This window comes from Oryctolagus cuniculus, chromosome 11 (genome assembly GCF_051225735.1).
Source record: "Oryctolagus cuniculus isolate XC-2025 breed Fujian yellow rabbit chromosome 11, ASM5122573v1, whole genome shotgun sequence".
In the NCBI taxonomy this organism is placed as follows: Eukaryota; Metazoa; Chordata; class Mammalia; order Lagomorpha; family Leporidae; genus Oryctolagus; species Oryctolagus cuniculus.
The window spans coordinates 8569475-8588389 of NC_142877.1; the positions used below are offsets into that span (position 1 = coordinate 8569475).

Sequence of the window (18915 nt, forward strand, 5' to 3'; positions counted from 1 at the left end):
TGGTGTCCCGACTGGGACTAGAACCCAGTGTGCTGGCGCCACTAGGTGGAGGATTAGCCTATTGAGCCACGGCGTTGGCCCATAAAGGGTTTTAAACCAAGCTTTCTATATTCTCTTCCTCTGTTGGGATTTGCTAGCTTCATGCATTATAGGGGAAACGGAGCATATTCTATGGGGAAAATGAAGGCGAGAGCAAAATCCAGGTGAACAGTAGACATATGATCAGATTCTTGAAAACAAAGAGTGGTCAGATTTTCACCTAACTAATGCACAGAGATAAAAACTATTTTAATACTCAGTTCCTTCTGAGGGGTGGTGTAATGGTGTATAAACATTAGGGGGTCTCCACTGCAAGCAGCCATGACATATTTGGGCTGATTTTAGCAAGAAGGTAATTTATTACAATGTTATTGGGTCACTCGAAGCATTTGTGGGAAAGCTGGGACACTACGTTCAGAGTGAGCAGCCACACATGAACCTCGGGTGATGGGCAGAACTGGTCCAGCAGAAGGGGCTGCCTCTCGGCTCGCTGGTTCCCCGTCCTGCTGGCTGCTGCTCAAGCCGCCTGCCGCTGCTTTTGCAGGGGTCTGATCTGAAGCTCAGAACCCCACCATTGCAGGCCCCTGAAGCTCAGAACCCCACCATTGCAGGCCCCTGCTGCCCACTCGGAGTCTGGGCAGGTCGGGCGTGTCTTTGGAAGAGCTGAGATGACACCTGTGCTCCAAGGCAGCATGGAGAAGAACGCTGTTGGCAGTTTTAACAACTAAGCAGGGTGACGAGGGGGCGTGGCCTATCTGGACATTAAGGGCTTCCTTAAATATAGGAAGATGTTTATGGTCTAGTGGGAACAAAAAGGCCAAAGTGTATGTGCACTACTGAAGAACAGCACCTAACAGGACGCATGATAGTACAGTGGTTCATTCTTTATCTCAGAACATCTTCGCAATACACTGCAAGGGGCTTACCGTCATTCCAATCCTTTGACTTCATAATAACCCCATTTCTGGTAATTTATCTGAAGGAAGTTATCTGAGGAGCAAATATTTATGTACAAAGGTATTAACCTCAGCTTTATATATTGATCAAAAAATTGGCAGTACTCTAAATTTTTTTACAATTAAAGGACAATTTACCAATGTTTGATGTATTATTTTAAATATTATTTGAACTATATTGTTAAGCAGAGTGGGAGCTATGAAAACTGGCATTTATAATGCAATTTAGAGCTAGCAGCTTTTTAAAGAGATTTACATGAATTGTCTCACCAAATCGCTGCAACAATTCTACAAACCACAGAACTTAAGTGCCATTTCCAAAAGGAATTTAGGTAAATTGCTTCAAGAGAGGAAGACGAGGAGGAGGAAGAGGGGTTTTAGAAGTCTCTGTTTGACAATCTTGAACGTTGTTAAGGTGCTAGGTATATCTCTTGTTCAGAAATTATAATTTTCCCAAAGAATAGCTTTGCTTCAGCAACAGAAAGCAGAGCGTTGCTGTCTTCTACACTTCCACACTGACACTCCGAGCGCCTATGGGAGCTAGACCCATTGTTCTGTACTCGATGCGTTATTGAACTTAGCCTGACTCCTCCTTCATCACTCTCTACACAATTTACAGTTGTTTGCTTGTCCAAAATGAAGTTTTAAAATTTTATAATAGTTTCAGATTTACAGAAAAATTACAAAGACAAGATAGAGTCCCCATATACTGACACTCAAAGGCCCTTAGTTATTTTTTTTTTTTTTTTTTTTTTTTTCATTTTTGGAAAATTTTATTAAAGAATAGTTGATTGAAATTTTGAATATAAGGTCTTTCAAATAACATACTGGAGTGAATTTTTTTATTTTTTCCATTAATTTTTTATTGAATCTAGAAATATATATATAATTAGGAAGTCTTTAACAGTAGTATGTCTTACTTATTATAAGTTAATATCACTCTATATTTTTACTCCATGTATCACTACTTACTTCAACCCATGTATAAATGAATATGGGCAGGAATTGGCATAGAAAATAGTTTGCCTGGTCTTAAAATATATCCCAATAGGACATGGTCCCATTGAAGGAATTAAACTGCGAAGCTGAAGCTAATATAATTCTCAAAAAATCTAAAACAAGTTGGATGAATTAATGGATGAAGCAATTTCTGGTAACAGATAAATAATTGATTATTTTTTAGATATGGGTACATAACTGTAGATATGCTTGGACCATGGCAAGTAGTCTAAGGAATGTTTAACTGAAGTTAACTCAATACTATACATGCTAGTTTACAACAACCATTCCTAGTAACTAATTGCCTCTAATTGATTATCTGTTCTGCTCATTTCTGTTTTCATTTTCTTTTTGGTGCTTCAGATCATCATTTTCATCTGGAGTTATTATTTCATCTGGAGTTATTCTGAATCTTGAAAATAATTGTGCTTACCACCCAAAATCAATTTTCCTTCTCAAATAATATTCTAGGTCCCTGTTGTGATATTTTATCCAAAGGGCTTGCAGTATTTTTGAACCTGGAGTCTTCCTTAACTATTCTATCCCCATTAAAACAATCTCTGTCTCACAATATCTCTATCTATCTAGCTAACTGGTTAGTTATCTAGCTGTCTAGCTACTTGACTAGCTAGCTAGATACCTAACTATCTCCACTTGTACTTTTACCTGTACCTCTACCTCTACCTTTAGCACTATCACTATTACTTTCACTATCATCTCTATCTCCATCTCTCTATTCATATTTTGTCCTTTTCCTTTAAATTCTGGTCATTTTCTTCTCTCCTCTATGTAGTTTTAAAATGCCAAACCTTGCAATAACTGCATTCTGGTTCTGGTAAAATTTGTGAACCCCTGATATAGGAATTTGCACATAATCAGTTCCTATGATATTGCTCTTTGAACATTCATATAGAGGGCAGAAATCAATCCACAGAACTTATTTGAAGATTAACTGAAAGTTTTTAAATGATATTCATAAGTGATTGTGTTCAAATTTTATCTTCTAGGGGAAAAGTGAATTAGAACATTCATTTTCCAGTAATTTCTTGCACTCTCAAGCATGACAGTGTAAAATTGTTCAAATAGGATTACTTTTATATGTGATCCAGTTTTGCTCCATTGGATACATTCTGAATTTAAAATATTAGTTAGTAAAAAGTGGTAAAGTACTGAATTCATCTAGTTGCTAATACTGAGGCAAGAGTTTACTAGACAGATCTAGAGAAAAGGTGAGTTTCATTTACCAAGTGTTACTTATAAGAAAAGTTGAAATGACTCTATTATGAGGGGAAAATATGCAAGCTTTTTTCTCAATCTGCATCTACACTATATCAACCAGAGATATCTGAACATTTCAATGAATATAATTTGATTATTGAGTTTCATCAATAGAATACTTAGGATATTTATACTTAGGATTTTTACTTTCTAATATTGTATTTGGACTCCAATCTCTTCACCAGCAGAATTAAAAGTTTTCATGTGGAAAGAATATTTGAGGTTATGTAAGATTTGCTCATTTTCAAATGAGGATATTGAAGTTCATTACTTGACTTTCACATATCTTGTGACTAAATGGTAGCCAAGCCAAAATAGTAACCTCGATGCTCCTATTTCTAGACATTGAACCTTTCTTTCCAGTGTTTTAAATCAAAAGTAAATTAGTCTTACAAAATAAATGAGATGGGATATTTTATATTCTTATATATCATAAAGTGTGATAAGATTTTAATTATTACCATAACTTTCAATGTTAATCTAAATAATGTAGTTTGATGTAAATACTAAAGAAAACATAATACTTGGTGATTATCCATGAAAAAATTGTAAATGGAGAACATCAAGGCGGTATACTGGTACAAAGCTGAGGTTGTAAGATTAATTTTTTTTTTTTTTTATGTTGTACTGATATTTTTTTTTTTTTATCTTTTATTTAATGAATATAAATTTCCAAAGTACGACTCATGGGTTACAATGGCTTCCCCCCCCATACCGTCCCTCCCACCAACAACCCTCCCCTTTCCCACTCCCTCTCCCCTTCCATTCACATCAAGATTCATTTTCGATTATCTTAATATACAGAAGATCAGCTTAGTATACCTTAAGTAAGTATTTCAACAGTTTGCTCCCACACAGAAACATAAAGTGAAAAATAATAGATGATTTTTTTAAAATGATGATGAAATCAGATCAGACCTATTGTCATGTTTGATCCCAGTGAGAGTCAAGTTGGGAATTGAAAATTTCTTTCTTTTTTTTTTTTTTTTTTTTTTTACAGAAGATCAGTTTAGTGTACATTAAGTAAAGATTTCAGTCGTTTGCACCCCCATAGAAACACAAAGTGAAATATACTGTTTGAGTACTCGTTATAGCATTAAGCCTCAGTGTACAGCACGTTAAGGACCGAGATCCTACATGAGGAGTAAGTGCACAGTGACTCCTGTTGTTGACTTTACCAATTGACACTCCTGTTTATGGCATCAGTAATTTCCCTATGCACCAGTTATGAGTTTCCAAGGCTATGGAAGCCCCTTGAGTTCTCCGACTCTTATCTTGTTTAGACACGGTCATAGTCAAAGTGGAGGTTCTCTCCTCCCTTCAGAGAAAGGCACCTCCCTCTTTGAAGACCTGTTCTTTCCACTGGGATCTCACTCACAGAGATCTTTTTGCCAGAGTGTCTTGGCTTTCCATGCCTGAAATACTCTCATGGGCTTTTCAGCCAGATCCGAGTGCCTTTAGGGCTGATTCTGAAAGGCCCTTAGTTATTAAATCTTATATTTGTCAAGCGCATTTTCACAGTTTGTGAACCACTAATGACACATTATTATGAACTGAAGGCCATACTTGACCAGTTTCCTCAGTTTTTACCTAATATCCTTTCCTAGGGGTCCACCCATGGTACAACAGTGCACTTACTCACCAAGTCTAACGTCTTAAAAACAAACAAACAAAAAAGTACAGCCCACATATTGTCATTATTTAAAAAATGTTTCATTTGGGGCCCGCACTGTGGTATACCAGGTAAGGACACCATCTTTGGCATCAACATCCTGTATGGCTGCCAGTTCAATTCCTGGCTGCTTCACTTCTGATCCAGCTCCCTGCTAATGTGCCCAAGCCCTTGGGCCCCTGCCACCCTCATGGGAGACGTGGAAGAAACTCATGACTTCTGGCTCCCAGCTCCAGATCAGTACAACTTGGCCACTGTGGCCATTTTGGGAGTGAACCAGCAGAAGGGGGATCTCTCTCTCTCTCTCTCTCACCCTGCCCTGCCCTGCCCTGCTGTAACTCTGTATTCCAAATACAATAAACAGTAAATCTTAAAAAAAAATTTCATCTAGCTTTGATGTCAGTTCTAAATGTAGGTATTCATTCACCCCATTTTTTCAAAACAGGAAACAGACTCTGAGAGATGAAGGGACTTGGTCAAGGTCATGTTGCCAGGAAGTGGCAACGCTGGCACCAGCACTACAGCAAGGTGCTGCAGAGGTCTCAGCTCTTCCCCTGACTTGCAGGCTTGTTTCCCTGCCTCTTGCTCGTTTTGTTCTGAGAAAAATATGATGCCCACTTATTTCACTTAACTCTCCCCTCTCCATGCCACAAACATACTAATTCATGCCTCTCCTTCAAAACACCTGTGTTCAGGCAAAATTACAAATGGCCACATTAACTCCTCAATCCCTTCAGAGGGGTGGGAGCTGAGCCAGCAAGGAGCGCAAACTCAGCTCACAAACAAAAATGCAGATCATCCGAAGTCCCCACATGGGACGTTTACCCCAGGCCAGCTGGGAGGAAACAGTACATATGCTCAAGACACAAGCAGCTCAACAAAGGACATCCTGAGGGTGAGAGTGTGAGAGGTCAGAGGAGGAAAGAAATATGTGCCAGGGTCCCACATGACTGCAAAATTAGCAAACAGGGCTTTGGTTCTGCCTCACACGCTTTTGATTTCTTTTCTCCCCACTCGCGCTCTTTTTTAATGGACAAAAGAAGCCTTCTAACTGGCAAGGTAAATAGTTCATGGGTTATTTATTTTATCTCTATTCCTGGTTAAATTGAGTTCAAAATAATTAGATAACCCTGGAAAAGCTGTGACTGGTACTGCTAATTTCACCTAATGATTTTCCGGCATAGTTGCCCAGTGAAAGGGGTTATCTGTTAAAACAAGCTCTAAACTATTAATAGAGTAAAATTACAGCTTCAGCAGCTAACCCCAGGTAAAGCGGTGGTGGGACTTACGGTATTAAGACTGCAGACTGGGGCCCGGGTTTCTCACTTCCCCCAAACGACCTTTCCTTCTCACTCGCAGTTGACTGTCCCCTTACCAGACGGAGCAGTTAACTTGCTCCCGACACCTTACACTATTTGTGGCCTTAATTGAGGGACCTAAACAAACAAATTAATCACCCTGGCCCATAAAAATGACAGAATTCATATGGTAGCATTCTTCATTCTCTCCAATTTGTTTTCCTGAAATCCCCGCAGCGATTTATTTGCTGAATATGCGAGTTTTTTCCCCCTTATGAAAATTACAAATTGTTGTCAAGGTTAACGAGTTAATATTCTCATTCAATATTTATTTTATGGGGAGACGGAGGAAGCACGACTGTTCCTGTACTTCTTTCCCCTGCAAAGTCTGCTTTCTTAATCAAAATGACAAGGACACTGTCCTTTGGATGATACTCTGAATCATCGCCACTAAAGAATGAGCTTTATTAACCAACAGACCCTGATTAATTATTATAAAGTGCAGCTCCTACATTTCTGTACATTTTAATAATTCCAGCAGAAGGCTAACAACGTCCCCAGAGATTTGGAGTCTTTGGGGTTCAAATTTGTCTGAGCAATGTCACAATAAATAGTCAAGAGTAGCCGTGTTCTAGCTCTAATCCACTTTGCTTCCAACCTGCAACCCAGGGACAGCCTTCTTTTTCCTATTTCCCCTCTATAATTCATCATTTGCATACAAAGTAAGGAGCCAAGAATCAGAGGCTTCACCAGTTTTCAAAATACCAAGGGGCGATGAGGGTGATTTATTGCAGGCCACATGATCGGGTTCCCATCACCAGAATATTCCAGTGGAAAACAGCCCAATGTAGTTTCTTGATAAGAGTAGCCACCTAAAAGACCATCAGGAGGAAGGCTACCACCCTGCGGAACTCTTCGGAGCCACACCGCCCTGACCTCCTTGGCCAGTCTTGCCCAGTTCAAGTCCCCAGCAGCAACGTGAGGACCCCAAGGGGCCGCCAGGCATGCATACGTGTGTAAGACTCCAGAACAACCCTCGGAATTCATTATCCAGCAACCAGCAAGAGCAGTGGAGGTATCTCTGTCTAGCCTGGGGCTGTGGTCACTCTGGGTATACACTCTGCTCAAAATCCATAGGCTCACACTCTTACATTTCACTGTATGTGAATGTTACCTCTCTCTCTCTCAAAAATATACATAAGCATATATATTTATTTATATATAAACATATATAAATTTTATTAATTTATTTATCTAAAGGTTATGAGAGGCAAGAAGAATGTTAAAAGAACAATGTCTGTCTAAACATAAAAATATTGTTAACAATAATAAAAAGAAACATAAGTACATATAAATGTCCATTTTTATATATAAACTTATGTATAAACATGCACATCTACATGTAAAAGTATATGTGTGTGTGTATGTACATATATAATCTGTCCTCCATATGTATGTGTTTTACATCCACAAATTCAACCAATGTGGATCCAAGAGTCCAAAAACCATCCCAGGAGATTCTGAAAAGCAAATCTTGAGTTTGCCTTGTACCAAGTACTATGCTGAATCTACATGAAGAGGTGATGTGTAGACATTATAGCAGGTATTACTAATAATCTGGAGGTGCCTTAAAGTATATAGGAAGAGGCATGTAGGTTATACGCAAATGCTACATGAGGGTCTTGAGCATTGGTAGGCTTTGCTACATGCAGGCTGCCCTAGATCCGGCCCCAGGAACACTGAGGGGCAGCTGTGTGTATAATGCCAGGCAGGAACTTCTTGGTCTCACCATGGCCCTCCTGTGCATGCGGATGCTTTACTAAAAGGAGGGACAGCAGTTTCCCTGGCTGAGGGCCTCTTGGGCTTAAATGACTCCTACCCCTGTGAGTTTGACAAGGTGGACTACAGGTCTGGCAGATGACCATGGCCTCCAACACTAGATGTGCTAGGACACAGGTTCTCTATTCCTGGCCTACACTGAATGATATGAATCAGCTCCAAGAAAGGGATTTGCAGGCTACTGCAAGAACATCTTACTCCTTCAATCGTCAACCATGGCGTGTCTGCTCATTAACTAGTCAACTGTCTGCTGTGAAATGGTTTGCAAGCTAATCAATGCCGATAATAAGGTACTGAAACTTGTAATGATCTAAACTGTAATAATAATAGATTCAAATTGATGTAACCTTATATCTGCCTACATGTGACTTGGGACACCACATTCATGGCAGACTCAAAGTCATGTTAATGTGACAGGTGTATGGAAATCTCAATGGCTAAACATATGTGACAAGAACAGTATTTCTTTCATTAGGGCCCAAGTAAATGGCCCTGAGCAAATTCAAGAATTTTTCATTCAGATGAGAAATATTTGGAAGTAGGGTAAGCTTTCTGTCTTGCTGAGTTAGATGTAGTAGCGAGAGACAGAAGAACCAAAGTTGTTCTGTGGTCGAAACAAGGAGGATGCAGCTGTGGTCCGTATGGCTGATGATCTGGGGCTGCACTAGAGCAAGAACAAGGCAGTGGACGCAGTACACATAGAGGATGACCCCGAAGACCAGACCCCGGACTGCATCACACATCAACGTCTGAGTCCCACACAAGATCCTTGAACTTAAAAATGGCTCGAAGGCAGAGGGAAGGGAATTGTATTATTTCCATCATTTGACATAATAGTGAATTGTATCACTTAGGAATTAAGTCCAGAAGTATATAAAAGAAAACCTAAGTAGCAGTGACTGATGAGACAGAGAACAATTTCCTCCTCACATGAGCAAAGCCAGTCATTCGGCATTTCTGGGACGGCTCCACAGCTCCAGCGTACCACCAGCAGGTCAGGCTCCTTTCTTTCTGCTCCTCTGCCCTTAGCACGAGGCTTTCAAATTTAAGAGCCTCCTGGGAGTCCAATATTGCTGCTAGAACACCAGGCATTGCATCAATATTCCAGGAACAAGAAAGACATGAAGTAGGAGAAATACAAGGAAGATTTAGGTGTCCTCTTTTTAACTCCTACAATCCAGTTTTCACATTCGTCTATTGTCCAGACTGTATTACATGGCCATGTTAAATTCAAGTTTCGCTGTGAAATGTTGCCTTTTAGCTGGCCTCACGGTCACCCTGAATAAACTTAGATATCTCTCTGAAAGACAGGAAGAGCAGAATAGATGCTGGGAAAGCAATGGGCAGTTCTCACTACAAGACTCCTCAAAGCAAGAGGCTTAGAGAACATCAGATAGCCTGTGCTGCTCCTTACAGCCTAGAGTCAGTGCCCTGATAGTCACGCCAGCCTCGTCTTCAATAACATCCCTCCTTGAGGAGACAAAAGGACACAGGCACAGACAGACCACACAGAGTGAGGAATGACCCACAGCCCGTCTTCTCAACAGCAGAGCCCGGCTGAGTGAATATGACAGCAGGGCATTTTAGTTCCGGCAGCACAAGTCCCTTCCCAGTTTAACCTTTCAATAACATCCCTTCAGGAGTTCGGAGAGTCTCCATCAGCTCAGCAAGTCCTATAGAAGACTCCATCACCCAAGCAACACTGGCAAACACTGATCAAGAACCGCCAGCCTGCCCATTCCTAAGAAACACGAAAGAGGAAGACATGCCACCCAATCTCGTGATATTTCTAGGAGGCAGCCTCTCTTGCCTTCTTAAATCAGGTGATTCTGAACATGAACAGGAGTGTTCCTGAGCACTCTTGCAAGACAGACATCAGTTCTTGCAAAACACACATCAGATTTCTTCACAAGGCCAAGCCTTGTGAGGCCAGGACGCACACCAATGCCAGGGTCAGAGTTCCAGTCCTTCCCTGCACATTACCGATGGTGTTAACACATCTGCTCTCAAAGCTTCCCAGTAACACTCGGGCTCTGGAAGCCTAGGCTGCCTCACCACGCTTGCATTTCGCTCTGTAGGAGCGCAAGTTCTCCTCCCAGAGAACAAGTCAACGAGAGGACGCCATGCGCGTTCTCTAGAGATAACGGCGGTCCAGGTCATCAAACTGCCATCTGGCAGACTTGGCAGTCTCAGCCGAGCGCCATGGATTAATTATCACATAGACAGACTCTGGTCTCCATTTGCAAGTGCCGCAGGGCCCCTGTGGCAGGGATTGGCAGCCCAGGGAAGGCGAAAGCCTGTATTATGTTTGGCAGGGACACGATGCGACCTTACTGTGGCCAGTTCTGTCATCTCTTAACATTTCGCCCATGATTAAGTTTATCATTTCAAATAAACACAGAATGTCAGGTCTCTGGGTCTACTTAACATGGAGAGCCAAAACAGACCTCTCTCTGATTTAAAAAGTCCCCGGCCAAGGGATCGGTCTGATTAGCTTTCCCATCTGACGTTTATTAGAGCCATATGATAATAAAGTGAGGGCAAACTCCTTGTTCCACCTGGCTGGCTGCCACACACCAAATCGGCCAGGTACCTGCCATGTTCCCTTGGCATCTCCGGGTTACTCATGCAAAGCAGTGGTTTGGGGATCCATCCTCCCAGAGTTTCACCTCCATCCTGACATCTATACCCCAAGTCAATTCTTTTCTCATTTGCGCTTGTTCACCATCAGTTGAGGATACATGCATGTCCTGCGCGTCCCTTCGATTCCACCTGTCCCCCTCCAGGACTTGAACCAACATTCCACTCCCCCAGCAGGTGCCTTGCTCTGCTGTGACACAGGATCCAGGCTGTGGAATACTTTCCTTCTAAAGCGTTGCTTCATTGCCTGGAAGCCGCCTGGGGGCAGGGGCAAGGGACAAAGACTTCTGCCTCAGCTGCACTTAGAGACCTTGCTGTGCTGAGATGCAATCAGTTGGGATTTGCTCTGAAGGCAATGGATTCTTTCAACAGCTCTGTCCTTCTCCCATCTCTGGGGTATTCGATGATTACACTATGCATGATTGTGTGAGTCAATATTACATAACTACAGACTGTAGGCAACCATGGTTTTTAACTAGAGCAGAAGTCAAAGTTCCAGCCTGCTCTAAGCCCATTCATTCATGTATTTATTTATTCAATAAACATTCAAATGTTGGTCTGGTCCCTATCCACTCATCAGCTCATTCTCTCTCTCCCTCTCCCTCTCTCTCTCGCTTGCTTTTGCTCTCTTCCTTCCAGCCAAATGGGCCTCCTCTTAGTGATCTGAACAAGCTGAGGTCCTTCCTCCCCCAGACATTACTGCCGTGGTTCCCACTCCCCTTCCCTGTTCCATTCTTAATTTCCACGAGTCCCTGTTCAAGTGTCCCTTCCTCAGATAATTAATCAGGAATCCCCATGGCATGCCTTCGAATCTAGAATGAGAAACAAAATAATAACGATTGCCGAGGCTGGCGCTGCGGCTCACTAGGCTAATCCTCTGCCTTGTGGCGCCGGCACACCGGGTTCTAGTCCCGGTCGGGGCGCTGGATTCTGTCCCGGTTGCCCCTCTTCCAGGCCAGCTCTCTGCTGTGGCCTGGGAGTGCAGTGGAGGATGGCCCAAGTGCTTGGGCCCTGCACCCCAAGGGAGACCAGGATAAGTACCTGGCTCCTGCCTTTGGATCAGCGCGGTGCGCCGGCTGCAGTGCTCCAGCTGCGGTGGCCATTGGAGGGTGAACCAATGGCAAAAGGAAGACCTTTCTCTCTGTCTCTCTCTCTCTCACTGTCTACTCTGTCAAAAAAACAAAACAAAACAAAACAAAAAAACGAACGATTGCCGTTAGAGTTGCTGAATTCACCATGGGATGATTTGTTAAACATCCACCTCCCACACTAGCACGTAAGACCTCCAAAGCCTGGCTTCCACTGGATCAGTACTTGACCTCACTGCCGACCCCGCATCTAGCACAAAGGGGTGCAGAACAAATGTTTGCTTATTGATAAACTGAGCACTTGCCTGTATCGCCAAGAGGGTTGCTCCTGAGAGGATGAAAGAGCTGCTCCTGGAGGAGCTCACGGGTGAGGTGTGAAGGGTAAACAAAGGCGGGCAATGCAGTATGATAAACGTTAGAATACTGAGAGGCCCTGCAGTCCAGCAAGATGTGGGGAGTTCAATATGTGGATTTCCAACACCTTTCACCACGTCTATGACTTCCATGAACACCCTCAAGGGGAAGGTACACAGATACAAAGACCAAAAACAACAACAAAAAAAGCTGATTTGCAATTTATTGAACTTGTAGAACAAATAATACCTTGAAAGCCAAAGTACTTCTGATTTTCAAGAGCCAGGCTTGGTTGACAGAAAACGAAAGAAGGTTTTATCAGAATTATAAACACCAATGCTAAAGTTTAGAGGACTGGGTAAGCACTTACGGTTCATAAATACAGCAGAAAAGAGGGGCATAGCTATGCTGACATTGTAGCCTGATTCTCATCCAGAAAGGAAATTTTAAAAAATGACAGTGAGGGGAAGGAGAGTTTTGGAGACCAAAGCCTTTGGTCATTGTCTAGGAATCAGCTCTTCCTTCTCTCCTCATGGGGAACCACCCATGGTGGGAGAAGCTGAGAGAGACCCAGATAGGTTTTGGGAAATCCTGGGTCAAGTAGCTCACTTTCTCCTGGAAAGCTGAGTCAGCATGAAAGTCTCAGAGAGGCCCTGCCCTACTCAGCAACTGCTGCAGCACAGTGCCCCAGAGAAACGTGGCCTCCAGGCAGCCGGCTAGCAAGACTCAGAGTTCTGAGGATGTGTTCCTGTTAGCTTGTGCCAAAGCAGTGAGAAGAAAGCAAGCGTTCCAGAGTGGTAGACTCACACGAAGGTGAAAAACTGGACAAAATGCAGTGATTCTAGGTGTGAGAAGCAGCGTCCAAAGCTTGATCTTCCAGCACGGTGCGCTGGCCACAGCGCGCCAGCCGCGGCGGCCATTGGAGGGTGAACCAACGGCAAAAGGAAGACCTTTCTCTCTGTCTCTCTCTCTCACTATCCACTCTGCCTGTCAAAAAATAAAAAAATTTAAAAAAAATTAAAGGAAGCTTGATCTTCAAACACCATAAAAGGATAATCCACCTGCAGTGGAGGCCAGTGGGGTCAGAGGACGGTGTGAGCCCTAGAAGCTTCTATCTTGATGCTGGGGTAACTTTGGCATCAGACTCCAATTCTCTGCTGATTACAGAACCAAGGTGGATGGGGAAAATAGGAAGAGAAAGCTGAATATTACTGATTAAATCTGAAAGTTCCTGTGGTGATGAGATTTTTAGCCATTAGTGAAAATAAGGGCCTCCTTTGAGTAAAAATTTTATTTTAGCTGTAGGAAACTAAGTGTGCATTTCTAAGCCCCAAGTCTGTGACTGCCCATGTTTGAACTGTTATACCACAGATACTATGAGAGCTAGAAAGAAGAATGAGTAAGTTTCCCACAGGGAAACAGAAAGGAGATCGAGTTGGGTTGTGAGACAGAAGGAAGACTGCACTAGTTGAAGGTGGTGGACAATGAATTCCAGGTAGAAGGAGCAGCCAGTGTTCAGGAAAAGAGGAGAGGAAGGGCAAGGGCCGATGGGAGAAAAAGGAAGGGGTCAGGGTAGCTGGAGCAGAAGGCTCTCCGTGGGAGGGAGGAAAGCTGAAAATTCAGAGAAGCCATTTGCACCCTTCCTTGACAAGACTCACTTTATGTCACAACCGCTTTGCGTTTTACATCGTCTGTCTCGTCAAGAGGGGCAAACTCCATGCAGACAGAAACAAGGTCTGTTTGAGTCACCATACTGGCACCTATTACAATGCCTAGAATACAGCAGCTTCCCAGTGAGTGTTTGTAAATGGCTTAGTAACGTCTTCCAGGCTGTATGACATCACTCCCAAGGTATTTCCTGAGGATGCAATTAGCTCCTTTCTTCACATATGTACTTGTTCCCTTTGTCCTATCCTTCCTTCCTGTCTTCTTCCAGTCTCTCACTTTTTCCTCTTCTTCCTTCCTCACTCCTTTTCTCCCCTCTTCTTTCCCTCTCTTCTCCCTTCCTGTCAGCAAATACTTCTACACACCCGGCAATACTTGCATATTGTGCATTGGCTTTGGTGGTGAGTATACAATTATGAATCAGCAGTGCCAACCATCAGTAGCAGGTCATCTATTACAGGGGACATCTTATAACCAGGCAATAACAGCACACTACAATGAAAAGAACGTGTGCGGAAAACTGTGGGGCCCCAAAAAGGGAGCATCTCCTCTTGGCTTGGGCAGTGGACTAAAGGTACCACAGACAGGGTGACAACTGAATTGGAGCCTAATCGGGGTTTTTCCATCTCGGACCTGGTGACATTTTGGATTGGGAAACCCTCCGTTGGCAGAAAGGGATGTTGTTCACATTGTATAGCATTAGCCTCTGCCTCCTAGGTGCCAGTAACAGCTGCCCACCACCCAGTTGTGACAACCAAAAATGTCTCCATGAAATTGCCGGAACTTCCTTGGGGACAAAATCATTTCCATGTGAGAAGCACTGTCTAAATGTTAGGAGTTCAGGTGGAGGAGAAAAACAGCCCCTGCTAAACGAGGGCGTGAATATCACAGTGGTGCTGAAGTGCATAGCTGCTGCACACCTCTCACATCCTCTTGACTCACATCAAGAGCCACAGATGGCAAGAATTCACTGATACATCCTTCTAACTGCTTTTGAGCAGCTGTGCTCAAAGCCCAAAACTCCCTGCTGCTGAAGAACTCAGGGAGAGCCAGATACGGCTTAATGATTTAAATAGACGCTTCTGGAATGGAAGGAACACTTGGACAACTCTCTCTAGGACAGTTGCCTTCATCTCTCAGTTTAATGTACACAGCCTTGACCAAGCAAATTCTACTTCTAGGAACTGGAATCAGAAATATTTGCCCCCCACCCCAAAGCTGTGTGTGTTTAAACATGGTCATTGCAATAGTGTTTAAAATAGGGGGAAAAGTAAATAGTCTAAATGCTCATTTTAGGGAACTGATTTTGCAAACTGGTGAAATTTATTATATTCAAGTTAAAAGAAATAGCATTCATTGCTGTCCCATGATGTTGAAAGCTCTCCAAAGTATAATCAAATCCCAACTCCATTCCCTTTAATAACTTGGGTCTTGAGCAGTTCATTTAACTTCTTGGTTCTACCATTTCCTTGTGTGTAAAACAGGGAATAAGAAAATTTCCATCTCGGGGTCATCATGAAGATCAAGTGAGTTAATACACATACAAGGCTTAAAATAGTGAGTGAAATATATTCACTAGAGTATTTATTCATTCTTGATATTCTGTTTTCAGTTAGAGAAACAACTTGTAGCACATTATGTGTAATGTCATCCTAGTTTTGTTTAAAAACACTCACTCTTAACTCATATTGCTTCAATATTTATAATATTTCTTTGAAAAAAGCACACAAGGAACTATCAGCAGAAGCTATTTCAGGGACTTGGAATAAAGGCTGTAGACTGACCAGTAATGTGTCCATCCCATCATTTATTCCCTCTGTATTGTTTAAAATGAAAACAAATAATGTACTTGCTTTATTTGACAAAAGTCAACAAAGTTAATACTGTTCAAACCGTATTTATTTACCAAATCCTGATGAGATGGATTTATATAAGATGACTTCAACAAATAAAATATTTAATAAAAATTGTGATTTGCGATAATGTGCAGGTTATTACAATGACAAGACAGGTTTGGAAACGTAAATTCAGAAAAAACAGCCACATCCATTTCCCATTCAGTTCAGCACCTATAAGGCAGGAAAGGCTTCCAGACATTTTGAAAATCAACGTTTTAAAAGGAAACTAGCTTTTAATAGCAAATAATAATATTATTATTTTTAAATTTTAATATTTCTAAATTTTTATTAATAACTTGTGAACAACTTATTTAACAAATTTAATATGTAAAATGTACGTATTAAGTATAATTAATAAAATGCTTATTTGTTTAAAATTTATGTAATTAGATTTGAATATCAAATATTTATAGAAACCTAACTACTACTCATCACTACGACCCACAAGCACAGTGACACTGGCAGGTGTAAAAGCCTCTCTGACCTCTTTTTCTTCATTTGTCAATTGAGTGTCATGACAGTCCTGGGTCTGGGTAGCTTTAGGGATTAAATGACATACAGCATGGAAAGCGCTTTGCCCACTGCCAGCATGTAGGAAGGCTCTAAACTGCACAGGGACAACAACATTCTATCAACTTTTTCTTTTCTTCTTCTTCTCCTCCTCTCCCCCCCCTCCTCCTCTCCCTCCTCCCCCCTTCCCCTTCTCTTTCCCCTCCCACTCTCCCTTCTCCTCCTCCTCCTTCTTCTAGTAAGCTCAACTTAGGGTCACTTTCCCCTACGATGACCATGCTCCTGACCTGCTACGACGGAGGACCTGGTGCAAAGAAAAGCTTGTGACATAGCGAGCTTTCTCACTGACACAGCAGGACCCTCTGGTTAACTGGCAATGGAGATGCCTGGTTTGAGGAGGAGACAACTACAAAAAGATCTACTCTGCTGCAGGCATTCTGACGCTCAGGAATCTTGGCAAAAGAATCTTCCTACGTAAAATGCACCTCTAACTCACAACAAAAAACAAATGACACCAAATAATGTTTCCTTTCTAAAAACACCAAATGTCCAATGACCCTGTATTTTGATGAGATGATATCATCAAGAAGCCATCATTCAATGCCAATTCATGAGAATCAGCAATGCAAAGTAGGGAATTAAGTCATAGTGGGGATGTAGGACAAGGATATAATTAACGCTGATGGGTGTTTGGAGTTTTTAAAACTAACATCAGGAAAACCACATAAAACTACAGTGTAATGTAAAACATTCTCGTGAGCTGCCAGAGAAGTGGACTGTGCGACCCACAGGGTCTCTGTTCCAACTCTAATTGCTATTATTCTCTCAGATGTGATATCTTAATCAGAAACAATAGCTTGTCTAATTGACTAAGGCTGGGGGGAAGCCTGCTACCTCTTGCAGATATCTGAACAGTGAGCACAGTAAATGAGTAATGCGGTGAAATTAAGAAAGGACAATTCAGACAGTGAGATCAATTAGATTGTGGAGCAGCCACAGACACAGAGGCCTAGAAGCTTCTTTGCTTGAAATATTTCAGATTGGAAAGGTGACATAGAGAACATCCTCTGTGGAATTATCTTTTATTTGCAAGATTGGATGATCTATATTTCTTTAAAAAATACTATTGAATAATTGCTCACATTTGTAATGTGTCTTTCAATCAAAGAACTTAAAGAATCTTCAAAATATTCTTATTGTAACCCCAAATTTTCAGATGTAGAATCTAAGACAAAAGGGCTCTGCTTTCTAGAATGCACCAGCGTGCAACACAGAATTTAATATAGGGAGGATCCTCCATCAGAAACAATAATCCTCGGGGAAATTTTAATGTCCCCAAAACATCTATTAGGAATATTCTATGTAAGCAATACAGTGTAGCTATTTTTATGCAGGCCTTTTACTGGCATGAACCGCAACAAAAGTGGGAAAATTTTTTTTCTGAAAGTCGTTTTCTTAGAGAGTAGTTGCATATGCAGTCTGAACATAGCCTCTTCAATAAATGTGCCTGCAAAGTAAGAATGCAGTCTGAAAGCAGACTATTAGTTGGAAGACCAGGAGACCTGCTGCTTTGGGACAGGTTACCAAATGTTCCTGGAGGATATTTCCTGACACTCCCAGTACCAAGAAGTCCCCTTTTCCTTCCCCATCCTAAGAGATTCACATGTACCTGCCACACTTAATTCACTCCACAGCAGACCTGCTGCCCCTCACCTCTTAGTTCACTGTTTTTGCCACTTGCTCATCGACTGCCCAATTACAACTTCTGGTTACAACACAACCGTCTTTATTACTCTCAAGTGAACCAACAACTCCATTCGTTGGCTCACCCTGCTCACTCTTGCTCTGCCAACACTGCTCTGTTCTTCTCCAGAGTGGATTCTGATTCAACAACAGCTCTAGGAACCCCAAGTTGGGAGCCCCAGAATGATGTCCCAGTGAGTTAGGGAGGCATGGGTCACAGGAGGCTTGGGCCTCCTTCAAGAGCTAAGAGCAACTCCATTCTGCCACAGCTGCCATATGGGGACCAGGATCAGGACGGAGATGGTCCCACTGCTAAACACTGGAACTGTAAGGTTACACACTGTCTCCCAGTGCAGTTCACCAAGTCTAAGACACCATTGCTTAAGATGGGTCTTCATCCCTGAGGAGCTAAAATAACGAAGATATTTTCTGGAATTAATGAAGTATGAGTATAGTGGGTTGATATTTTTAAAAAAGTTCTTGGCTCGGCTGGCGCCGTGGCTCACTAGGCTAATCCTCCACCTTGCGGCGCCGGCACACCGGGTTCTAGTCCTGGTCGGGGCGCCGGATTCTATCCCGGTTGCCCCTCTTACAGGCCAGCTCTCTGCTGTGGCCAGGGAGTGCAGTGGAGGATGGCCCAGGTGCTTGGGCCCTGCACCCCATGGGAGACCAGGATAAGTACCTGGCTCCTGCCATCGGATCAGCGCGGTGCGCCGGCTGCAGCGCGTCAGCCACGGCAGCCATTGGCGAGTGAACCAATGGCACAGGAAGACCTTTCTCTCTGTTTCTCTCTCTCACTGTCCACTCTGCCTGTCCAAAAAAAAAAAAAAAATTCTTGGCTCATAATTTTAAGTTAAATATTCTCTATAAAATGTACATTTATTTGCAAAAGGATATGAGACAGCATAACTTAGAAGCCACCAGTTTTTTGTTTCT

General features: G+C 42.4%; 1 long non-coding RNA gene across 4 annotated transcripts in view; it reads right to left on the reverse strand.

The window, feature by feature from the left end:
* LOC149123313 (uncharacterized) overlaps positions 1–18915 on the reverse strand; it is a 271453-nt gene that overhangs the window by 88999 nt on the left and 163539 nt on the right. Inside the window, exon 3 of one of the 4 annotated variants that reach the window (XR_016215739.1) lies at positions 7602–9154. The exons of the other annotated variants lie outside the window; for them this stretch is intronic. This is a non-coding gene — a long non-coding RNA (uncharacterized LOC149123313). Of the gene's footprint in view, positions 1–7601; positions 9155–18915 lie in introns of those variants that run through there. 4 annotated transcript variants of the gene reach the window in all.